This window comes from Phyllobates terribilis, unplaced genomic scaffold, assembly GCF_046119375.1.
Source record: "Phyllobates terribilis strain yellow unplaced genomic scaffold, ASM4611937v1 Scaffold_3__8_contigs__length_932513732, whole genome shotgun sequence".
NCBI classification, from domain to species: Eukaryota; Metazoa; Chordata; class Amphibia; order Anura; family Dendrobatidae; genus Phyllobates; species Phyllobates terribilis.
In genome coordinates, this window is record NW_027362763.1 from 445,105,394 (window position 1) to 445,118,265 (window position 12,872).

Below are 12,872 nucleotides of genomic sequence, written 5' to 3' on the forward strand. Positions count from 1 at the left end.
CGAATGTCAGCTGATGCAAAAAGAATAGCTGCATTACGGGCCAATGAAAAATGTGAAGACCGAGAAACAAGGCTGACACACATGAGAACAGCAGCTGCTTCCTCAAGAGCCAATGAACTTTCTGAGCAGAGGGAAGTGAGGCTTGCAGACATGAAAACAAGAGCTGCTTCCTCAAGGGCCAATGAACTTTCTGAGGAGAGTGAAGTGAGGCTTGCAGACATGAAAACAAGAGCTGCTTCCTCAAGAGCCAATGAACTTTCTGAGGAGAGGGAAGCGAGGCTTGCAGACATGAAAACAAGAGCTGCTTCCTCAAGGGCCAATGAACTTTCTTAGGAGAGGGAAGCGAGGCTTGCAGACATGAAAACAAGAGCTGCTTCCTCAAGAGCCAATGAACATTCTGAGGAGAGGGAAGCGAGGCTTGCAGACATGAAAACAAGAGCTGCTTCCTCAAGGGCCAATGAACTTTCTGAGGAGAGGGAAGCAAGGCTTGCAGACAAGAGAATAAGAACTGCTTCCTCAAGAGCCAATGAACTTTCTGAGGAGAGGAAAGCGAGGCTTGCAGATAAGAGAAGAAGAGCTGCTTCCTCAAGGGCCAATGAGTCATCTCTGCAGAGAGAAGGCCAGCTTTCCACTAAGAGAATTTTTGATTTCTTCCACCAGGGCACAGGAAATGGTTGGAGATTTGAAACATGCAGCCTTTTGTTACCAGTCAGACATAAACTATCAGGATAATCCTAAAGTTCAGATAGGAAAAATGGATGTGGTCTGCATGTACTGCAGTGCCCTGAAACGGAAAGATGTACCGCCAGGTTTATGCTGTGCAAATGGCAAGATAAAACTTCCACCTCTCCTGTCACCACTAGATTCCCTAAAGTCTCTGATGACAGGTACCAGAGAGGGCACCTGTTTCCGGGCCAAAAAACAGTGAATCGCCATGACCTTATTGCTCGGGTTTTCAAACAGAAACTTTCAAAAATGACTAATCTCATCACAAAATCACATATTTATGGTGTGACACAGTGCGGGATGTATTCAGTTGAATGGAAAAAAAGAGGCCTTCCTCACGTCCACATCTTGATTTGGCTGAAGCTAAAAATACAGCCTACCGAAATTGACAATATCGTCAGTGCCGAATTGCCAGACACTCAGATTGACCCATTGCTGTTTGACACCATCACAAAAAACATGATCCATGGTCCGTGTGGGAGTCTCAACAAAAATTCTCCCTGCATGATTGATGGCAGGTGTTCAAAGCATTACCCACGATCCCTGGTCCAAGAAACCCAAACAGGACAAGATGGATATCCCGTCTACCGAAGAAGAAAGCCAGGGGATGGTGGTTTCATAGCAAAGCTCAAAATGTCTGTTGGATCTTCACTCAAAGAGATAGAAATTGACAACAGGTGGGTAGTGCCTTACAAACCTTTGCTCTCAAAAATCTTCCAGGCCCACATAAATGTCGAATCTTGCAACTCTGTGAAATCAATCAAGTATATCTGCAAATATGTCCACAAAGGAAGTGATCAATCAGTTTTTGAACTCCAGAAAAATGGACCTATTATTGATGAAGTGGAGGCATTCCAGATGGTCAGGTACATAAGTTGCAATGAAGCTGTTTGGAGAATACTAGGATTCTCCATTCATGAGCGCTACCCACCAGTTGTGCATCTGAGTGTGCACTTGGAAAATGGACAGAGAATTTACTTTAACCCAGCAAACTTGCAGCAGCAGCTCCTAACACCACCTAAGACCACCCTCTTGGCATTTTTTTGAGCTGTGTCAACAAGACCCTTTTGAAAAAAAAATTCTCTACTGCGATTTACCAAAGTACTACACTTGGAATGCCTCCAGAAAAACACTGGAACGGAGGAAACGGGGGCTTGATATTGAAGGCTATCCAGCGGTGAAATCAACTGATACTCTTGGTCGCGTCTACACTGTTCATCCGTCAAATGCAGAGTGTTTCTACCTGCGCATGTTACTTCATGTTGTCAAAGGCCCTACATCATTTTCTGACCTGAAGACCGTCGGAGGCCATGTGTGTGAAACATTCTGGGAAGCTTGCCAAAGAAAATGACTTTTGGAAAATGATGGACACTGGGACATGACCCTCAGTGAAGCAGCAGCCACACAAACCCCAAAGCGACTAAGACACCTCTTTGCTATTATTATAACAACCTGTAGCATTTCAAATCCTCTTGAGATTTGGACAAAGTACAAAACTGATCTCAGTGAGGACATCCTCATGCAGATTGAAAGAGAAAATCCTCAGCAACTCATTAACTTCACTGAGGAAACGTTCAATTAAACTTTAATGCTCCTTGAAGATCAGTGCATAGCAATGTCAGGAAAAGCCTTACAGTTGCTTGGTTTGCCTGCTCCAATAAGAAATCTTGAAGGCATCCAAATGTGTAGGGAGATTTTCCTAGAAACTACAATATTGATGAACTGACAGCATTTGTGTCTCAGAAAGAGCCAATATTGGTACCAGACCAAAGGGACGCCTATAACTACATTTTAAGTTTCAGTGATACCAACAAAGGTGGGATTGTCTCCCTTGATGCTCCAGGTGGAACAGGAAAGACATTTGTAATCAACTTGATCCTGGCAAAATTTCGACAACAAAAAGATTGAATTTGCAGTGGCATCTTCGGGAATTGCAGCTACGCTTTTAAAAGGTGGCAGGACAGCACATTCGACATTCAAACTACCACTTAACCTGTCTCATAGTGACAGACCCATGTGTAATATTGCCAAGGAATCAGGACTAGTGCTGAGCCATCCCCGTAGTGTTCGAGTTCTGTTCAGTTCGTCGAACACCCGTATGTTCGCCGAACTGTTCGTCGATCTGTTCGTCGAACACCTTCGAACACAGTTAAAACCAATGGCAGGCAAACAAAAACACATAGAAACACATAGAAAACACCTTCAAAGGTGTTCAAAAGCTGACAAACTGCTCAGAAGAAGCAACTAACACATGGAAAAGTGACAAGTACATATAGTCATGGGAAAAGAAAAGAGGTGGAGGAGTAAAAGGAGGGGGAGACACAGATATAGGCATGTCATGCCCTTCTAAAACCAAAAAAGTGCGAAGCCGACACAGCCAGTCCGTTCCTGCCCGTGCGACCTCCGTGTCGCCGGGTTTGTGCCAGAGCTGCGGTGGACCCTGATGGCCAGCCCCCCTCTCTTAATACTGGTGCCTGTCCGCTGGTGGGTCGAGCCCCCCCTCGGTGGGGGGGGGAGTAACATCTGCAGAAGAAAGACCATCTTCCAGCAAAACTAAGATGTCTACTTCTTTTCGTGGACAATGTGATACGATCCATTTCTTACGGACACGCTCATCGCTACAAATTCCAGATGAGGCACAAAAACAGCAGGTGCTTCAACGGATATCAAGTGCTCCTTCAAGTGGGCTCTCCTCCACCTCAACTTCAACATCACAAATACTCCAGTCCTCAGAGGTGTCACCCCAATCGCACTTGCTTCCTCACAGCTCCCAAATCTCCAGCTGCCCGTCTGAGTATGGGGTAACACAGATGGTTGAGTCTGCACAGCTCTTTACTCATACTATAGCCTGGGAAACGGAGGTCTGCTCCAGAGCTTCTGTTAATCCAGATGAGGAAATGATCTGCACTGATGCCCAGAATCTTTATGAGTCAGATCCAGGACCAGATGAAGAAGGTTTTGAACATAATGTAGACCCTCGTTCCCAAACTGTAACTCCTGTTGGTGGAGACAATGATGAAGACGATTATGAGACTCAAATACCTGATTGGAGCGACAACTTGACTATTCGGTCAGGGCAGGAAGAGGTTGGCTCTGAGGACGACGGGTGTGAAAACACACAGGGTGATAATGACGAGGTTGGAGATCCCACTTACTGTCAACCCACAGTCAGCCAGTCGATGAGGTCAACAGAGGAGGTGGAGGAGGATGTGACTAGCCCAGGGGATGGGGATGACTCGGTACCCGGGCCTTTGCCTGGCCTTTGGGATATCGCGGTGGTCGGCTCCCGGGCCCGTACCCTGGGGTCAGTCTTTAAAAGGGTGGATAATTGTTAATTTTATGAGTTTGTGATGCCACCTGTGGTATCTGGTGAGAAGCACCAGCGCTGCAGTAGTCCACTGAGGCCGGTGATAAGACAACTCGATGGTATAGCTCCCGACAGGTGGAGCTAGGCCTCAGAAAAGCGTATGCAGGGGGAATGCAGGACAGGCGAGACCCAGCTGGGTCAGAGCAAGAACGGGAACGGACACGGTAGTCACTTCAGTACCTTTTACTGGTGGAAATTCAGGCACATCCCGGAGCACTGTAGGGTGAAGGGTGCATATCAGGATCCTCCCCAATGAACGGGTGTAGGGCCTCCTGTTTCTTGCCTCTGCGTAGTAAGTTTCTGACCTGCCTGGAGGTAGGCCTAACTTTGTCTCTGTCCTGCGCTGGCTGACCTTGTGGTAGGGCCTTGTCTTGGAGTTCACGCACCCAGTATGCGGGGCCTAAGCGTTTCCTGGCTCTGTTACGTATCAGCACCTTAGCGATCCTGGGACTTGTAGTTCTCCAGGGATTCCGGTTATGCCTTACTGGGTCATAGAGATCCCGGTAAGCTCGGATCCGGTGTCTGGTAAATGCTTCTGGGTGAGCTGGTTAAGCTCCTCTGCCCCCTGTGTACTAACTCTCCACTCGCCTTCGGCCTACTCAGGCCCTCACTAGGCTATACACACTAAAGGCAACTTGCCGCGCTTCACCGATCTTATGGCGCCGGCACACCTTAAGCTCTAACTGGGCTCCCTGAATCTAGCTAACAGGAGCCTCGTGCTCCACTGCTGAACTATTAACTGAGTTCTCTAGACTAGGCTGAGCTCCACTGCAGACTGACCTCTCTTAGGCTTCTCTACTGCAGGAACTCTTCAGAGGAAATAAACTGCCTAGCTCCACCTTCCCTATTTATATCCCTAACGGGCTCCCTCTGCTAGTCTGAGGTGGAAGGTGGAGATGTGTGAATGTTTATGGGGGCCTCTTTTGGAGGATTCCATCAATGCACTCTTCTAGGATCTGTGATACCAAGCGCAGCTGGGTGTCACAGATGCTATTGACGACGAGGTTAGGTTGCACCTTCCTGGACAGAGACGGAGTACTGGAAGCACGTCAACAACTGCATCCTCAGCCACAACTCTGCCTCTGACCACAAGTCGTAGTGGCTCTTCAGGTCGCATGGGCTCTAAGCCTTGCATAGCCTGGGTATTTTTTCAGATCGATAAGGATGACCCAACTCGTGTTATCTGTAATATTTGTCACCAAAAGCTAAGTAGAGGCCAAAAAATCCATAGTTTGAGTACTTCATGCATGAACCGTCACATGGATATGAAGCATAACTTGCAGTGGGAAGCTCACTGTGCTACAATGCGGCCTAGCGGGCCGTGCCAACCACCGTCTGCCCCATCTTCTGCATCCGCGGCCTCTTCATCCTCTGTGACTGGGGGGACAGCAGTCGCACATGTTTTTGGACACAGACCTGCCACCTCTTTACCCGCAACAGCCAGTGTGATTGGCAGGTCATCATTTCATTTGGAAGTGGAAACACCAGCTGGTGTTGAGCGCTCTCCGACATCGAGAGCACCACCTTTGGATCAAGGCAACCTAACTTTTCCGCCTGCATCTTCCTCACAGACCGGCAAGTTTGCCGGGGACACCCTACTCAACCCTGTCTAAGCAAAACAACCAGCCCTCGGTCCCTCAGATGTGGACAAGTAAAAGACCATTTCCTCCTAGCCATGACAAAGCTAAGAGGTTGAATTTCACCATCTGCAAGCTCTTGGCTACAGAAATGCTGCCTTTCCGCCTGGTGGACACAGAGGATTTTCGAGACCTTATGTCCGTCGCAGTGCCCCAGTACCAGATGCCCAGTTGGCACTACTTCTCAAAGAAAGGTGTGCCTGCGCTCCACCAGCATGTCGCACACAACATCACCGCTTCTTTGAGAAACTCTGTGTGTGACAGGGTGCATTTCACCACAGACACTTGGGCGAGTAGGCATGGACAAGGGCGTTGCATGTCGCTGACAGGGCATTGGGTAACTATGGTGACAGCAGGACAAGGGGCTGGTGTCCAAGTCTTGCCGTCCCCACGAGTTGTACGTCAATCCTCTTTATCTAGAAGTTCCTCCACTGCTTCTGCCTCCTCAACCCCCTCTCGGTCCTCCACCTGCACCCAAAGCCTGTCTGGTAATGCCACCCGCTTTCTAACTGCGCAGATGGAATCCTGCACACCTCCTTACTATGCTGGCAGCAGGGCTCAACGGCATCAGGCGGTGTTTACTTTGAAATGTCTGGGAAATGTGAGTCACACAGCTGAGAAGTTGTGGTCAGCTCTGGAGACCCAGTTTCATGAATGGTTGTCTCCAATGGACCTGCAACCAGGGAAGGCCGTGTGCGACAATGCTGCAAACCTGGGTGCGGCCCTTCACCGGGGCAATGTCACACACGTGCCTTGTATGGCTCACGTGTTGAACCTGGTTGTCCAGAAATTTTTAGCCCACTATCCCGGACTAGATGGCCTTCTGCAGAGGGCACGGTCTCTGTGTGCTCACTTTCGCCGTTCGCATCCCGCAGCTCAATGACTTACATCTCTACAGAAGTCGTTGGGCCTGCCAGTTCACCGGCTGAAATGCGATGTGCCGACACGGTGGAATTCAACTCTGCACATGTTGCTGCGACTGTGGCAGCACCGACAAGCCCTGGTGCAATACGTTCTGATGTATAGCCTGGGCCAACGAGATCCAGAGGTGGGGCAAATCACGCTGCAGGAGTGGTCTCAGATCAGGGACCTATGAAGTTGACGCGCCCCCTGGGCCGTGGGGTACCCGGATCCGGGCCGGAAGACGCTGGGGGTTGTAGTCACTGTGGCGGCGACCCGGTCCGTGACTCAGGGCGGTCAATCCAAGGGTAATTTGTATATATGGGTTTTATAATATCCGACTACGCCACCTGTGGAGTGCGGCCAAAGGGGCCGCCGCTGGGGAACAGTCCTCTGAAGCTGGTGGTTTTGCAGCAATGGTATTATTACTCTCCACAGGAAGAGTGTAGCTTCAGGGCAATATGGGTGGATGATGGTGGTTGTAGTGCAGGGAGTCAGTAATGAACACAGAGTCCGTGTGATGCAGTCCCAAGATCTTTACTCATAGTTGTTGCAGTCAAGATTACAGGTACCAGTGCAATCTCCCCCGTCATGCTGTGCGTACTCAGTGAGGGGCTCAGTACACCCCCAGATAGCTCCGGAGAACTTAGCAGGACCCCCTTCTGTGTTTCCTTTCTCTGGCCTTCTCCCTGCACCTCACACCCAGTGACACTTCTATCATGTATCCTCGGGCCTTGGCGGGCGACGAGTGTTCGGTCCCCTGGGTCCTATGTGGCTACCTTCTTAGTGAGACTGGTGTGGACTTTGGCCTGCAGTACATGAAATTCTGCAGCCTCCGGTTTCTAGTTGAGCCTAACTGTTTCTCTGCTAGTTGAGGGACCGGTTCCCCTTATCTGCCCTGACGCCTCTATCTCCTGGTAGCAGCGGGCGTAAGGGTGGCCTTCTGCACGGCCGGTACACCAAGGGTCCCTTCGGTTCCTGGAGCCTTCCTGCTCCCACTCCTCTCTTCTCTCCTTCAGTCCTGGGCCTCCCAGGATAGGCCCGCCTCCGGAGCAGAGCCTCTGCTCCTGTCACTTCTCCTCTGACTCGCTTGCTCTTTCTAAGATGGCTTCCTATTTATACTCTCCCTGTCATGTGCTCCCCTAAGCTGCTTTCTCCACCCACACCCACTACATAGGTCCCTCCCACCAGCTAGGGACCTGGGACTGTGCTCTCCCTTAGGAGCAATCTCGCCCTACCCCCACTGCGGGTATGTGTTGGATGCACGTGTTAGGGTCCCGAGCCATACTCCTTCCTTACCTGAGGGTGAGATACCACACCTCTGGGTGAGATGCAGTACCTCTGTGGCGACTGAACCCTCAGGGGCACCACACACACTTCTGCACAGTTTTGAAAAGGCAACGAAGATGTTTAGTGCTGACGACGATGCCATTATCAGCATGACTTTTCTGGTGATTTACATGCTGGAGCACACATTAAACAGAATTTAGAGTCAGGTGGTGGGACAAGAGGAGGTGGAGGAAGTAGAGGAGGAGTCGTATGCAGAAGGGATAACATCTCCAAGGTCCAGACAGTCGGCAGCACCAAGGCGGCAGGCATGGGAGGGTAGGGGAGAGGGATTAACCAGGGCGCATTGTAGCAGCCAAACTGTTGAGGAAGGTGCAGGAGCCGAGGAAGAAGTGGAGGACGAACTGGCGATGGGCATGTAAGACTCATCAGATGAGGGAGACCTTGATCACATTTCTGTTGTGCGAGGTTGGGGGGAGAGGGCAGAGGAAGGAAGCATGATTCTTACCTTGCTACCAACACAACAAGGACTTGGTGCTCCTGGATGCGCAAGACACATGAGTGCCTTCTTGCTGCACTACCTGCAACATGACCCTCCGATTGTCAGAATTCGAAGTAATCCTGACTACTGGGTTGCCACACTCTTAGATCCCCGGTACAAAAGTAAATTTGCCGTAATAATTCCTGCCATAGAAAGAGATTCCCGCATGCAGGAGTATCAGCAGAGGCTGTTGCAGAATCTTACATGTGCTTTTCCACAAAACACCAGTGGTGCACGTAGTGAATCTCACAGTTCTAACTTGCAAACCGTGGGACTGTCGAATCTTCATCACTCAAACCGTAACAGTAACACAGTATCTGCTGGTAACGGCAATTTTGTGGAATCGTTTCACCACTTTTTTAGACCATCCTTTGCAAGGCCACAGGAGACAAGAAGTCTGACACATAGTCAACGCCTAGAGACAATGGTACAGGAGTATCTCCAAGTGAATATCGAAGCTATGACTGTGTCACTAGACCCTTGCTCATTTCGGGCTTCCAATCTGGAAAAATGGCCGGAGCTCGCCACTCACGACTTGGAGATCTTGTCATGCCCTGCAGCCAGCGTTCTCTCTGAACGTGTGTTCATCGCTGCTGGTGGTGTGCTGACAGATAAGTGCATGCGGCTGTCCACTGAGAATGTAGACAGACTCAAGTTCATAAAGATGAACAAATCATGGATCCGCAAGGACTTTTCTACCCCTGTGTCATCCTGGGGAGACTAAAAGCTTGAGGATTTGGTAAAATCACCTCACCAACCATTTTAAGCAACTCTGGGGCAATTGATGCCACTTAAGTGGTGTCTGTGCCACAATTTTTGGAAAAAATGGAGACTCTTTTTGGAGTCCCCTTGCTGTGTTTTACGTGACGCTGGCATCGTCAATTCCAGGTGGGTTGGGTCGCTCCACCCCTTTTAGCTGTAAGAAACTACATACACTATGGCTTGGGGTAACACAGATGGTTGAGTCTGAAGAGCTGGTTACTCAGAGGTCTGCTCCAAACCTTCAGTGTCTGCTAGTCAGTGTAGAATTTTCAACTGCATCTAGCCTAGGCAATACTTTGGGCGTAGTAGCCCAGCTGCGAAGCAAGCTGCACCGCCTGTGTATCTAATAAGAATTTTTAAATGCATCTAGCCTAGGCAGACTGTGGGGACCCCCAACCAAACCCAGACGCTCAGCCCCACTACCGCCCCCCTTTCCTTGACAATACAATAATGTAACTCTTACAACTGGATGGGTGAGGATCGGTCACAGCTTTATTAACTCTTTATACTCATTCCATTAGAAAGGCATTTTATTTCTAAAATAATTCAGCTTGTTGCAGCATGCCCTCGGTCTCCATACCTGCAAGTTGGGCAACAAGTGTAACTCTCCAACATGTCCTTTCTATTTCCAGGCCACGGAGGATCCTGTGTACTCATATGCAGGACTCTGACCCCCATCGATCACTCTTAACGCTTGTTCCACTCCATCCTGGAGTCCTGACAGGAATATGTCCAGGCCGTATGAGGCCTGCTTTATCTCCTTCCAGTTGTCGGTGTTGTATCACTACACCATCTCTGTCTCTTCTAAATTTTGCCATCCGAATATTTATTACCCGCCTTGTCCGTTCGATGGCCGTGATGTCTCGCGCTCCTTGCCATACCGCTATCGGCACAATCTCTGACCATACTATAGTTAGTTTTGTGAAAAATTCTCTGAAGCGCTCAGTGTCTAGTTTCATTATTGCTGTTAGTGATGCGCTCTTGTAATGACCTAGGTCGTTTCCCCGGGCCTGTATAACTAAGATGACCGGACCTCTTGCCTCTCTCCCTACCTTGATTACCTCCATTAGTACCTGTGGCCATAGTAGGCCTCTAATACCTCTCCAGTTGAAATATGTGTTGTGAAACTCTAATTTCTTCCCGCCTGGGTGGACTTTCGCCCTTTTTTCTGCCCAATATATATACGAGTGGCCTATCACCCACACTGTTGGCTTAGCGTCACCTGTAGAAGAAACAAACCACGTTAGGATAACAAGTCCGGTCTTATGTACCTCGCCAAACACGTGGATCTCCATCTCCCTATCCTCTGAACTTCCGTTTCTGACAGTCCTGCTCTTGCTGCTTCCGTGGCCGCGCCTATGCGGAATGAATGTGTCCCGTAATCTTTGGGGTGGTTCCCTGCCGATGTTATGCATTTATTAAATATAGCTTGGAACTGGTATCTTGATAATGGCGTTCCATCAATGTGTGATAGGAAGAAATTACTTTGTGATCTGATGGTTATATATGTTTTTACTATTGTTACCCGACTCAGTGTACCGTTTGTGGGTTGCAGAGGTACCCAAGTACCCCTGCCCGCTGGAACCTTTTTCGATTGGCGTATGCGTAGACGTATTGCATTATTGGCTATGACTACGTCCTGGTGTAATAAGCCTCCACTGGTGGTAATTTTGGATTGAGGGACTAATTCGCTTATGCATAGCGGCCCGAAGAAGGCGATCGCATATGCAGTAGCAGTAGTGTTGCTTCAAATTGTGAGTGTCATGTTAATGGTGTTAGGGATATGATGTGAGAAATCAGTTTTAGTGACACGGGACGGGACGTCTACACTCCTGTCTTGGCTGACCCCTTTTCCACCCTTTTATGGATTGTCTGATGATGAATCTCTTTGTCACATCTCCCCAATTCAGTAGTTGGCAGTGAAATGCTACTCCAGTCAGACACCGCTGCGCTGATGCCCCTGATATGCCCCTCATCATTAGCTGGTGGAGAAATTCTATGGTGACTTGTAATCTGGCTTGTTCACATTGGTTAACCCGTATGCCTGCTACTAGTCGTGTCCACTCTTCCCATGCCTTACGGTATGCCTGCCACGTCGACGGGGCAACTGACGCTCTGATTAATGGCATCAACTATTCGCCACTAGATCCCATAGGGAGGGTGGGCAACTGTTGCCCGATGGGTGGGCGTTGAGGGGGAGCTCTGTGAAAATCTGCAAATTGAATTGTGATAAAGCATTAGCAGCAGCTTTAGATCCCTCAACATCGTGGCTAGCGCGGACCAATGCATTGTGTTATAGGCACAGAAATGCTAGCCGGCGTAGACGGGAGAGACGATGATGCCACCCTATTAATGCAGTGCGCTAGGCTGGTGTTTTTTGTTATGAAGCGTATATTTTTGTTAGCCAGGAGCGCGCCCCATAGCTCTATTGCTACCACTATTGGGAAGAAAAAAATTTTTCCGGGCTAGATGCAGCTAAAAATTATTCTTAATTTCAAAGCTGGTGGAGCTTGGTATAGATGGCCTAATACAATGAGTACCACACACTGCTAATATGCCCAAAATTAGTTTACAGGCAAAATGCAGCTAAAAAATATTTTTAATTTGCAACCTGGTGGAGGTTAGTATAGATGGACTAATAGAACAAGTCCCACACACTGCTACCAGCCGAAGCCCAAATATTTTTTCAGAGCTAGATGCAGATAAAAATTATTTTGAATTTGCAACCTGTTGGAGGTTAGTATAGATGGACTAATAGAATAAGTCCCACACACTGCTAGAAGCCCAAGCCCAAATATTTTTTCAGAGCTAGATGCAGATAAAAATTATTTTGAATTTGCAACCTGGTGGAGGTTAGTATAAATGGACTAATAGAACAAGTCCCACACACTGCTACAAGCCGAAGCCCAAATATTTTTTCAGAGCTAGATCCAGATAAAAATTATTTTGAATTTTCAACCTGGTGGAGGTTAGTATAGATGGACTAATAGAAAAAGTCCCACACACTGCTACAAGCCCAAGCCCAAATATTTTTTCAGAGCTAGATGCAGATAAAAATTATTTTGAATTTGCAACCTGGTGGAGGTTAGTATAGATGGACTAATAGAACAAGTCCCACACACTGCTACAAGCCCAAGCCAAATATTTTTTCAGAGCTAGATGCAAATAAAAATTATTTTTAATTTGCAACCTGGTGGAGGTTAGTATAGATGGACTAATAGAACAAGTCCCACACACTGCTACAAGCCCAAGCCCAAATATTTTTTCAGAGCTAGATGCAGAAAAAAATTATTTTTTAATTTGTAACCTGGTGGAGGTTACTATAGATGGACTAATAGAACAAGTCCCACACACTGCTACAAGCCCAAGCCAAATATTTTTTCAGAGCTAGATGCAAATAAAAATTATTTTTAATTTGCAACCTGGTGGAGGTTAGTATAGATGGACTAATAGAACAAGTCCCACACACTGCTACAAGCCCAAGCCCAAATATTTTTTCAGAGCTAGATGCAGATAAAAATTATTTTGAATTTGCAACCTGGTGGAGGTTAGTATAGATGGACTAATAGAACAAGTCCCACACACTGCTACAAGCCGAAGCCAAAATATTTTTTCAGAGCTAGATGCAGATAAAAATTATTTTGAATTTGCA

General features: G+C 48.0%; 1 pseudogene; it reads left to right on the forward strand.

The window, feature by feature from the left end:
• Positions 1–813: 813 nt before the first annotated feature.
• Positions 814–12,872, forward strand: part of LOC141258560 (uncharacterized) — a 113,005-nt pseudogene continuing 100,946 nt past the window's right edge.